We start from the raw sequence: 13,378 nt of genomic DNA on the forward strand, positions 1-13,378 counted from the left end.
TATCCTATCCATGGGAAATCTAAGGCTTCAAAGTAGGATATATCATGTGAATTCTGACACAATCACTTTCTCCTCTGTGAATCTTTGGTAATTACTGAATCTGATCCTGAAATCATGGCAGAGATTCTGAGATCTAAATGATCACAGCCATATACATTTAAACTGTAATAATTGTATAGTAAGTTCACTTGAATAATTTAGTTGCTAGCTCTAAAATTTCCTTTCCCGACGACTTCCTTGCTGAGCCTCCAGCTCACCACACAGGCTCCTGCCTTGGACCCACTGCATCAGCTGTTCTGTTGCCCTGGAATGTTCTTCCCCTGATCTTGACATGGCTAGCCCCTCATGGTCATTCAAGTCTCAGATGTCAAAGCATCAGGAAGACCTTCCCCCATCTCCAACCCAGAATAATCATACCCACACAAACACACACACACACACACACATTCTTTCCATCCTATTTTTTCTCCCAAAACTATTTATTCTCACAAATACTGTTCAATTTTCTTGTGCTTATTTGTTCAATGGCCTGTGCTTATCTCTCAACACTGGAAGTTCAGCTTCAGAAGAGCAAGGGCCTTGTCTAATTTCTTCACTTTTGTATCTTCAGCAGCTAAAATGGGATCTTCTGGCACCACAGGAGGGGCTCAATTGGTTTATTGAAAGAATGGTTCAGTTTCTGGTCCTTGTATGAAACTGTACCAAAATTTTGATAATTATAGCTTACTAGTGCCTTCACCAAAAAGTGGGGGAATTTTTCTAGAAAAGTTTGGAGATAATCATTAACAGTAAACTCCAGTACCCAAAGTGTACTTAATAATCATTAGCACAGATGACTGAGATTATTTGTATTATATTGTTTTCACAGATGTGAAAGAGATTTCTAAAACAAGCAAAATGTGTTTCAAATAAAAGGAAAATATAGAAAATAGATAACTAGTTAAAATAAAAGGTTTTATTACCTTTAGACAATCTGTAACAAAATTGTGCCTACTCACTTTTACCATAAAAGGATGGCTACATAGCTTATGATCAGATACTATCTCTAATCAAGGAATCTAAGTGAGTCAGTAAGTGTTAGTCGTTCAGTTGTGTCTAACTCTCTGCAACCCCATGGACTGTAGCCCACCAGGCTCCTCTGTCCATGAGATTCTCCAGGCAAGAATAACCCAGGGATCAAATCCAGTTCTCCCACATGACAGGTAAATTCTTTATCATGTGAGCCACCAGGGAAGCCCAAGGAATCTAAACCAGGACACAAATAATTGGTTATCTTGTTATGCCTTTGGTGGGAAAAGATGAGAAAAAGCTTGTGACAGGAGAACATACTGGGCATCATTTTCCTCATAAAAGCTCTGAGAGTAGCAGGTCAGCAGTAGGTGGAGGACATGCTTATTCAATGTCTGGAAGAACTCCTGATTTAATTTTAATTACTGCACTCAAGAACTGGTACCCTTTCCTTTATTACCTCATCTTCTACTAAGAGAGATACCAGAAGCACTGAGTAAGATGACCATCCAACAACAGTCAACCAAACAGTTCTTAGTGAGCCCTGGCTGTGTGTCCCACACTATGCTATCAGTTCAGTTCAGTTCAGTGCAGTCGCTCAGTCGTGTCCAACTCTTTGCAACCCCATGGAATGCAGCACGCCAGGCTTCCCTGTCCATCGCCAACTCCCAGAGCTTGCTCAAACTCACGTTCATTGAGTTGGTGATGCCATCCAACCATCTTATCCTCTGTCGTCCCCTTCTCTTCCTGCCTTCAATTTTTCCCCTCTTCACATCAGGTGACCAAAGTATTGGAACTTCAGCTTCAGCATCAGTCCTTCCAGTGAATATTCAGGACTGATTTCTTTTAGGATTGACTAGTTTGATCTTCTTGCAGTCCAAGGGACTCTCAAGAGTCTTCTCCAATACCACAGCTCAAAAGCATCAATTCCTCAGCGCTCAGCTTTCTTTATAGTCCAGCTCTCACATCCATACATGACTACTGGAAAAACCATAGCTTTGACTAGATGGACTTTTGATGGCACAATAATGTCTCTGCTTTTTAATACGCCACCTAGGTTTGTCATAGCTTTTCTTCCAAGGAGCAAGCATCTTTCTTGGAAGAACCCTATGCTATAAATGACAGGAAAGACATGTGAAAGAGAAGTCCCTACTATGAGAGACTTATGACTTAGTTAAATGAGACAGACTATGAGACCACTGGACAATGACCAAATGCAGCAGATATTCAAGAGCTGGAAATACTAGAGGTAGACCAAGAAGATAGGGTTTGTGGGAGAAAGAGCCATAGTGGGAAGTGCCAGAGGCACAGAGCTTCCTTGCTGTGAGGACAGGATGGCCAAAGGCCCAAGCTGGGAACAGGCAGAGTAAGTTAATGGCCTGGTGGGGGCAAACTAATCAGACCCCAGGCCAGTTTCTTGAGGAGGCTGTGCTCACATCCGAGGCTTTAACATCCTCTTCTACGCACATTATACAAAGGTTGCACACTCACAACCATGGTCAATAACCAACCACAGTGATGCTTTCTTGACCCACATACTTTTTAAAGTGAGAAGTTTTAAGAATCTACATTTCTGTTTTCCCTTGGAAAAAATGAAAGCCCTGGCAGTGCTGAACCCACCTTCTTGCAAAACTGTTGGCTGGAGCTGAGGAGCAGCCAGCCCATTTAGACAGGGCATGGACTGTATTTCCATGCACTTCCCACCATTCCCAATTATCTTATGCCTGGACTGCCTCACTAGTTCACATGTCTGCCTGGTCTCTGTAGGCATCTGTATGTGGGACTCATTTTCCATAAAACTCTCTATTACAGGAATTCTTGGCTAGAGACAGAAGAGTGGACAAACCAAGTGAGTCATCATGCCATAACAAACCACTGTTACTAATGAATGTCCCGTCCCTTAGGTGCATTGATAGTTCCATATTGAACAAATATCCATCATCTTGTAAATTCTACTCTTTGGTCTTATTTCTACTCCACAGACATTTGTAAACACAAGACAGTCCTTGAGAGATCTGAAGAAAGCTCTCATATCTTATGTTTTTTACACATGGATACAGATTCACTTTATGCCGTTTTTATTAATAATACCAAGGGATCAACAATGAATAAGATAAGCTCTTTACTATCAAAAAGTAATAGTCTTAACAAAAGACAACAGGTGTCAGTGAGGACGTGGAGGAATGAACCCTTGCATGCTGTTGGTGGGAATGCAAAATGGTGCAGCCTCTATGGAAAACAGTACAGTTTCCTCAAAAAATTAAAAATAGAACTATCCTATGATCCAGCAATCTCACTTCTGGGTATATATCCTAAAGAACTAAAATCAGGATCTCAAAGAATTATTAGCACATCCATGTTCATTGTAGCTCTATTCTTAATAGCTATGCTGTAGAAGCAAACTAAATGTCCATCAATGGATGAATGGATTGAAAAATGATGTATACATAATAGAATATTATTCAACCTTAAAATAGGAAGAAATTCTACAATATGCAACAATATGGATGGACCTCTTGAGGACATTATGCCAAGTGAAATAAGCCAGACACAGAAAGACAAGTACCATTTATATGAGTTAGCTAGAATCATCACATTCATAAAATCAAAGGCCAGAATGGTGGTTCCCGGAGACTAGGGTAGGGAAAAGTAGAGAGTTAATCATGAATAGACAAACAGACGAAACATCTCAGCTAAGTAAAATGAATGAGCTCTAGAGATCTACTGTACAGCATTCACCTCTAGTCAATAATAATGTATAGTACACTTAAAATTTATTAAGAGGATAGATTTCATATGTGTTCCTACTACAATAAAAAAAATAAATGTTTAGTAAGAAAAGAAGTAATAGTCTTCTAGAGAGAAACAATAATGAACAATAACAAGCAACAGATGGAAAGACAGCTCCTCACAGCCAAAGTAGAGGCTCAGAGTCAAGAGGGTATCCCAATCTGGGTTAGCCTGAAAGCAGAGCCTGACACAAAGACTTGAGTGGAAGTAGCAGAAATCCAGGAAGCAGGAGGACAAAAATAAGGAAAGTGAGACAGGAAAGAAGAAAAGCCAATAGAAGTGCTTAATATGCAGGTCACCACAGCGAACAACCACAGCCCAATTGCTCAGGGGTCTCTCTGAAGAACCATGGAGAACATGTTGGAAGGGAACAGGCCCACCTATCCAAGGGAAGGGAAGCCTGGGTCGTTTATCCACAGACACTGCCATCACTACCCCTAGAGGGGTTAACTTCTCCCCAGAGATGTGCCTGGGCAGCACAGCGACTTTCAGTGACTCTGGAGAATGCCCCAGGATGACAAAGAGACATTCATACCAGCTGCTAGCTTGACAGAGTTACTGGCAATGCTGGAAGCAGGTGGCCTGAGGGATGGGGAATAGTGGTCATGACCTTCAGAGTCCACTAGTAAAAAGGTGAAACCACCCAAGTCTAAAAGATGAGTTAGGTGTCCAGCAAACCAGTTAAAAGGTAGGGTGAAAGGAATGGGAAATTAAGGCAGAAGGAACTTTGTGAACAACAACGTGGAGATCAAAAACCATGAGGTACTCTAAGCAGGGCTGGGCCTGGTTAGTACTTGGATGGGCACGAGGTGCTTTTAAAGAATTCATGGGACTTGGACATGATTGGAGCATAGAAAGAGGATGAAGACCAGTAGCAACAAGAAATACAGTAAAAGAGAAAGTAAAAGCAGTAGGCAGAGGTCTCAGACATGCAGATGACAACACCCTAATGGCAGAAAGCAAAGAGGAACTAAAGAGCCTCTTGATGAAGGTGAAGGAGGAGAGTGAAAAAGCTGGCTTAAAATTCAACATTCAAAAACTAAGATCATGGCTCTGGTCCCATCCCACATGGCAAATAGATGGGGGAAATGGAAACAGTACAAACTTCATTTTTTTGGATCACTGTGGATGGAGACTGCAGCCATGAAATTAAAAGACACTTGCTCTTTGGAAGAAAAGCTATGATAAACCTAGACAGCCTATTAAAAAGCAGAGAGATTACTTTGCCAGCAAAGGTCCATATAGTCAAAGTTATGGTTTTTCCAGTAGTCATGTACAGATGTGAGGGTTGGACCATAAACAAAGGCTGAGCACTGAAGAATTGATGCTTTAGAACTGTGGTATTCGAGAAGACTCTTGAGAATCCCTTGGACAGCAAAGAGATCAAATCAGTCAATCCTAAAGGAAATCAACCCAGAATATTCATTGGAAGGACTGATGCTGAAGCTGAAGCTCCAATAGTTGAACACCTGATGTGAAGAGCCAACTCATTAGAAAAGACCCTGATGCTGGGAAAGACTGAGGGCAGGAGGAGAAGGTGGTGACAGAGGATGAGATGGTTAGATGGCATCACTGACTCAATGGACATGAGTTTGAGCAAGCTCAAAGAGAGTGAAAGACAAGGAAGCCTGGCGTGCTGCAGTCCTTGGAGTCACAGTGAATCAGACATGACTTAGCGACTGAACAACAAGGCAGAGGTCAGATTATAAGGGCTTTATATGTTATGCTAAGTAAGGTGTTTACAGTGTATCCTGTGCATAAGTGGTTCTTGGCCTTTTTAGGGTTATTGAGCATTTTGAGAATAGAATAAAAGCTATAGACCTTCTCTCCCCCATCTGAGTGCATAAATATATGAAGTTCTACACACAGTTCTTTCCAGAACACTATCCTTGGATTCAAGTTAAGAATTCCAGCTGGAAACAAGAAAAGATTTAGCAATTATATAGTCAGGATTATTGTTTCTGAACAACAGAAACCTATATGAACTAACTTAATCGAAAGGAATTAATTTGAAAGGTATTAGAGAACTCACAAAATCTATTAGGATTACATATTCCTAATCTCTATTAGAATTTGAGAATCCAGGTGGGAATGGGACAGGCGCCAAGTGAAATAGGCAGTGAGGACCATTGCTGAGGTCTCCTCCACAAGTCTGGATATGACATTGGATTCTAGATACTTTGTCAATGGACCTTTGCCTAATAGACCCAAAGCCCAAAACATAAGCATGTGCTGGGACACAGGAGGAACCAAGGGCCCTTGCTCACACTCAGGTGACAAGACCTGTGAGAGGAAAATCTGACCCCTCAACTTTACCACCGGAGGCAAGACCTTCCTTCCTTCTCCAGCATACACATAACAGATTTTCCCAGGAAAAGGCCTGGATGCCAGGTAGTTAAGCTACAGTGTCTGCCCCAGCAGCAGTGAAATACCACAGCTCTGTTAGCATTTAACTCTTTTCTCCAGACCAACCTCCCAGTTTCAAGTCTCCCTCACTGATAATTTCTCTGAATACACATTAGTCCATGTATGCCCTTCTTAAGAGTGGTGAGGTTTCAAGATCGGAGGAGTAGAATTTCAAGTCTCCCTCACTGATAATTTCTCTGAATACGCATTAGTCTGTGTATGCCCTTCTTAAGAGTGGTCTTCCCCCATCAGTCTGAGGAATGCAAAGTAGAGCTGGACAGTCATCTCCCTCATTCTCAACACAGTGAGTTGGATTTCAAGTCTCCCTCACTGATAATTTCTCTGAATACACATTAGTCTGTGTTTGCCCTTCTTAAGAGTGGTCTCCTCCCATCAGTCTGAGGAATGCAAAGTAGAGCTGGACAGTCATCTCCCTCATTCTCAACACAGTGAGTTTTTTCACTTAAGCCTCATAACACCAAGCTGCAAAAAGATTGTGTGGTGATGGAAGAACACAGAGCATTGATCTTCAAGCTAAAAGTGATAAATATTTTGGGAATCAGACTTAACTTGGATAAAAACTTCATCTTGGGATAATTAAAACAAAATAAATAAATAGGCTGGTCAGAGAGAACTGGAAATCTTATCACGTAAGTGTATAATTAATCGTTTTGAGGCTCCCATACCCCAAAATGCTTTCCCACTCTTTGAGGGGGGTGCTAAAAGCAGTTGTAGTTTTAGCTGTCTTTGCACAATCATGGAGCTTCACGCTACTAGCCAATTCCTCTTCAAACACGTAGTTCCACTGGGCTAAACTAAGAGTTGGTTTCCAAGAACAGCCATGCAGAGGTGGATGGGGGAAACCACTTCAGAATGCACTCCAGAGTGCCTGTTTTCCTATGCAGCACAGTTATAAGTCCCTGCTCTGAGGCATAGAACCTTTGGAGTATTTAAGCAGTAGAATGGAAAAACACTATACAGTCCTCATTGAAGCTGGACCACAGTTTCAAATTTATTTTCCCAGTAATAATACTTCATAAATGTGAAGTTTCTGAAATGGTCAAACCCACAAAAAATAAACAGCTGTTTTCAGCCACATTAATATCCCATTCCCATGCTGCAAAGATTAAATTAAGTTAGCATTTTACATTTAAGAGTAAAAAAAAGTCTTTAATTACCTGCTTTTAAAAGCAAAACCACTGATGAAATATATGTGTGTGTGTGTGTATGCGTTTTCAACACAAATCACATTAATCCATGGAAAACTACATTCCAAGAGGCACTTGTGAATATTTTCAAATCCATAGCATAATGCCATCTTGTCTGTAGAGAATAACAGCACCCCCACATATTTACAGCTTCCCTCTCTCAGATTTTCAGGAGCAGGAAGAGCCAGCACTGTTTTATAATAAATTCTACTCCGATCTTGAAACCTTTGCTTCACTTTGCTGGAGTCACTGCCACCTGCATTCTGCTTTCTGCCAACATAGTAAGCTCCTGTTAACTCCAGCGCCATTCAAATGACAAGACAGAGTCCACTGCTCCCTTCCTTCTCATTCTATACTTTCCTACTTTGGATTTTTATCCCAGGTCTGAACAACTGCTCTACCTTCTAACTGGTCTCCCTCTTACCGCCTATTAACCCGTATTGTTGTTGCTGTTGTTCAATCACTGAGTCCTGCCTGACTCTTCTGCAATTCCATGGGCTGTAGCCCGCCAGGATCCTTTGTCCACGTGATTTCCCAGGCAAGGATACTGGAGCAGGTTGCCATTTTCTTCTCCAGGGGATCTTCCTGACCCAAGGATCAAACCTCAGTCTCCTGCATTGGCAGAAGGATTCCTTACCCATGAACCACCAGGGAAGCCCATCAACCTGTATACAGCTACCATAATAAACTTCCCAAATCACCATTTTGGTCATGGTGTTCCCCAATATTTCATTGTATCAAATGCTGCATTATTGTTCCATGATCCAATAAATGAGGGCACACACAGTCCAATCCAGTGGGACACAATGGGTCTTCTGAATGTTCATGACCCTTTCCAACCTCTTACGGTGTGTCAGTGCCATGCCTTGCTAGCGATACCACACTCCATCACTGCCTGTCCAAGAGTGGAGGCCCATGTTGGTATGCTATCCAGACTAGTTTTGTAATCCCCAGATCTCAAGCCCTCTCTTCCATGAAGCTTTCCCCAAACATTCCAGACACTGAATACCGTGTATTCCCTTCTAATTACAATGATCACACACTACTTTTGGAGGGCAGAGACTGTGCTATCTTTATCTTTGTAGCTCAGCCTAACAGCCTGTCTTGAATAGAGCAGGTTCTCAATAAATATCAGCTCCCATCCCAGCAGCAGAGGAAGAAGCTGGGACTGCTGGCTGGATGAGCTGCATTTTTATGTTTGCCTCTCTTTCTTGAGGAAACTAGTTTCCCATTAACTTCTTGCTGCTGCTGCTACTAAGTTGCTTCAGTCGTGTCCGACTCTGTGCAACCCCATAGACGGCAGCTCACCAGGCTCCGCCGTCCCTAAGATTCTCCAGGCAAGAACACTGGAGTGGGTTGCCATTTCCTTCTCCAGTGCATGCAAGGGAAAAGTGAAAGTGAAGTCACTCAGTCATGTCCGACTCTTAGCGACCCCATGGACTGTAGCCTACCAGGCTCCTCCGTCCATGGGATTTTCCAGGCAAGAGTACTGGAGTAGGGTGCCATTTCCTTCTCCCATTAACTTCCTAGAACTGCCCTAACACTTTGTTTTTAGAAAACATTAAAGGAGCAGACAATCTCAAGTCAGTTGAAAAAGAGCTCAGGGAGTTGGGTAGGAATCTTGGTCAGAGCTGAATGAAGGACTATGGAAAACAATGGTCACACTTGCCTAGAGCTGGCCAGTGCTGGTATTTTAACCTAAAAGGGAATGAGTTCTTCTTGTCTTTGCTTTCTCCCATGAACTGAATTAAATCGAGAACAAACACGTAAGAGACAAAGATGAAGGAGAGGCAGAGGAGAAATCAGTGGTTATCTGAGAATAAGTAGTATATTTCCATCAGAACACTTTAATCATTATTTTATTGTTGTCTTCCCACAAAATGATAAATAAATGAGTGCAAGAACTATTCTGGCCTTACAGATTGCTAATGCATAGTCTCTAGCACAATGCTTGAATAGTTGCTCTCAATTGAGTACCAGTTGAATAAAGGAATAAAAATTTGCTTCTGTTCTCTTACATTACTCACTTATTTGTCAGTATGATCAAAAGTAGTAGTTTACCAAAATACAACAACAGTTTAAGCAAGTGAGAAGCTATGTTATGTGCCACATAAAAAAAATCTAATCCCAACTAGATTATATAGGATGTTTCCCAGAGTTTGCTTCTGAACAGTATGCTCTGCAGCAGACCAAGAAGGTGACCTGGCCACTGGATGTGAGGCGAACTGGGAGTGGGGAGCTTGTCCTAATAGCCTCATGGTAAGTACTGAAGACAATATGCCTACACTGCACCTAGACTTTCCAAAGTGTAGTACTAGGGAAGGTAGAAATGTTTCAATTTCACAAACATCTAATGAGATGCCCCTATTCTCAAGGTGTTTGCAGTATAATTGGTGATAGACTGAAAAGAGGGCGAGTCCCCAATGGCTCAGTGGGTGAAAAATCCACCTGCAATGGGAGACTTGGGTTTGATCCTGGGTCAGGAAGGATCCCCTGGAGTAGGAAATGGCAACCCATTCTAGTATTCTTGTCTGAAAAATCCCATGGACAGAGGAGCCCAGTGGACTACAGTCCAAAGGGTCGCAAAGAGTCAGACATGACTGAGCATGAGCATCCTGAAAAGATAAATAAGGATGCTATTTCACAGAAGCCCATGATTGCAAATGTGTTTATGCAGCCCTCTGGGGACCAGGGTGAGAAGTGAATGCTCACAGGCATGAGTTTGTTTCTGGTTTCTCTGTGTTTGTGTTTATGTCCTTCTCCATAAACAAGCAGTGTGTACACTACCATATGATCCAGCAATTCCACATCTGGGTAGATATCCAAAAAAACAAAAAAAAAATTCACAAAGATACATACACCCCAATACTCATAGCAGCACTAATTCAGAAAGATACATGCATGCCAATATTCATAGCAGTATTATTTTTAATTGTCCAAATATGGAAGTAACCCAAGTGTCCATCAACATATAAATGAATAAAGAAGATATGATATATATACAAACACATATATGATACATATATATGATATATATATCATATACACACATAAACCTATACACAATAGAATACTACTCAGTCATAAAGAATGAAATTTTGCTGTTGCAGCAACACAGATGGACTTAGAGAGAAAGACAAATACTGTATGATATCATTTATATGTAGAATCTAAAAAATACAACAAACTTGTGGATTTAACAAAAAAAGCAGCAGACTCACAGATACAGAGAACAAACTAACATTTACCAGGAGGGAGCAGGAGGGGCAATAGATGGGTAGGGGAGTAAGAGGTACAAACTATTAGGTATAAAACAAGCTATTAAGGATATACTGTACAACACTAGGAATATAGCAAATATTTTATAATAGCTATAAATGGAGTATAACCTTTAAAAATTGTGAATTACTATATTATACACCTATAACATAGTATTTTACAGCAACCATACTTCAATTTTAAAAACTGTGAATGTCTATACAGATACAATAAATAATAATTTTTGTCATTACTATTAATATTTGGCAGTAACCTGCAAAAACAATTAGATACATGGATAGTAACTCACCTCTGCTGACTCACATGGAAACAAATTGGAAACAAACATATGTAAGTAGGAAGAGGTACACAGTTTCTAATTCAGAAGTTTTTGCTAGGAAACTTTTTTCCACCTGAAGCTAGGTACTTTGAAAATAACAAAGGCATAGGAAGTGAACCTATTAATATCAAACAGCGAAGAGGTTTTCCTGGACCATGTCCTAAGATTCTAGAATGATAGTTTCCTGAAAAGAGATTGAATGCCACAAGATGGGGAAAAAATGATAAGCTACAAGGACTAAGAAGGCTTTCACCAGACAAATTGCAGATAAAATGCCAGTGTGAGAGAAATGTGTATCTTAAAAAGCTGTCATAGTATGTCTAACCCTAAAGTGAAGATAATTTGGAATCTGGTCAAAAACAATATTCATCATCCCAATTGTCTGGAAAGAAATGTCAGCTTCATATTTTAACATGAGAAAGTAAGCTGGTTTCATTGGTATCAGCAAGATTTAAATGGGCTGAGATTCCTAGCTACACAGCACAGGTCAGTGTGGTTTTCGTTAGTTAGAGCTATTTCTAAATTTTCCAGTTTTCCTTGTACACGTTGAGACAGACTGCACTTGCCACCCACTCTGAAATTCATCAGATCCACTTGACCTGCTTGAGCCAATGAAAGAGAATAGGAGTGAAGATGTCACTCTGGCAGCTGTTAAAAGTCAGTGAGCCTATGGAGAACAGTGTGGAGATTCCTTAAAAAACTGGGAATAGAACTGCCATATGACCCAGCAATCCCACTGCTGGGCATACACACCGAGGAAACCAGAATTGAAAGAGACACGTGTACCCCAGTGTTCATCGCAGCACTGTTTACAATAGCCAGGTCTTGGAAGCAACCTAGATGTCCATCAGCAGACGAATGGATAAGGAAGCTGTGGTACATATACACAATGGAATATTACTCAGCCATTAAAAAAAAATACATTTGAATCAGTTCTACTGAGATGGATGAAACTGGAGCCCATTATACAGAGTGAAGTAAGCCAGAAAGAAAAACAATACAGTATACTAATGCATATATATGAAATTTGAAAGATGGTAACGATAACCCTATATGCAAGACAGAATAAGAGACACAGATGCATAGAACAATTTTATGGACTCTGAGGGAGAAGGTGAGGGTGGGACGTTCTGGGAGAATAGCATTGAAACATGTTTATTATCATATGTGAAACAGAACACCATTCCATGTTCGATGCATGAGACAAAGGCTCAGGGCCGGGGCAATGGGATGACCCAGAGGGGTGGGATGGGGAGGGAGGTGGGTGGGGGGTCCAGGAAGGGGAACACATGTAAACCCATGGCTGATTCATGTCAATGTATGGCAAAAACTATTACAATATTATAAAGTAATTAGCCCCCAACTAAAATAAATAAATTTATAAAATAAAAAAAAAAAAGTCAGTGAGCAATCAGCCACAGTCCCTTTCTCAGACCACAGTGATTATGGGCAAACATGTTGAGATGGAGCCCTTGATGAGCCCAGGTCCCTGAATGTCTCAGATGAACAGACCATCTGCTGACTTGTGATGGAGAGGCAGAGTGGGCAAGAAATGAACTTTTGTTGGGTCAAGCCCCTGAGATGTCGGAATTGGTTGTTACCGAAGAAAAATCACTTTGAACACAGCAGTACAGGAGAATAAACACTTTGAACAAAATAACCAGAATTAACTATAAAAAAAGCAACTCTGTATACAAGGAAAATATTTAATTATATGGAAACCTAAAAATATGAAAATGAAAGAAAAGATAGCAAAAAAAGGAAGGAACATAGAAATGACAAGATTGGCCTCTTAGGTAGACAAGGATTACAGAAGGTGGTTTCCTAACAAACCAGCAGAGAAGCACCAGGGTATACAATGAGATGTCAGCCGTCCTCATATCTACAGAAGCCTCATTCTACTCAAAGCAGAGCATCTAATAAACTCACAACTGATCCTTTAATAATTTCATCTTAGCTACTGTAAACAGTGCTGCGATGAACATTGGAGAGCATGTATCCTTTTGGACGTTTTTCTCCAGATATATTCCCAGGAGTGGGATTACAGGGTCATATGGTAGCTCAGTTTTTAGTTTGTTATGTTCTCCATAGTGGTTGTACCAATTTACATTCCCACCAACAGCGTAGGAAGGTTCCCTTATCTCCACACTCTCTTCCAGCATTTGTTTGTGGATTTTTTTTTATATCCATTCTGACTGGTGTGAGGTGATATCTTATTGTAGTTTTGATTTGCATTTCTCTAATAATTAGTGATGTTGAATATTTTTTTCAGGTGCTTATTGGCCATCTGTATGTCTTCTTTGGAGAAATGCCTGTTTAGGTCTTCTGCCCAGCATTTTTTGAGTGGGTTGTTTGTTTTGATGCTGTT

General features: G+C 40.8%; 1 protein-coding gene across 22 annotated transcripts in view; it reads right to left on the minus strand.

The window, feature by feature from the left end:
- GALK2 (galactokinase 2) overlaps nucleotides 1-13,378 on the minus strand; it is a 154,062-nt gene that overhangs the window by 32,700 nt on the left and 107,984 nt on the right. The window lies entirely within an intron of this gene.

This window comes from Giraffa tippelskirchi, chromosome 7 (genome assembly GCF_054371585.1).
Source record: "Giraffa tippelskirchi isolate mGirTip1 chromosome 7, T2T-mGirTip1v1.2.pri, whole genome shotgun sequence".
NCBI lineage: Eukaryota > Metazoa > Chordata > Mammalia > Artiodactyla > Giraffidae > Giraffa > Giraffa tippelskirchi.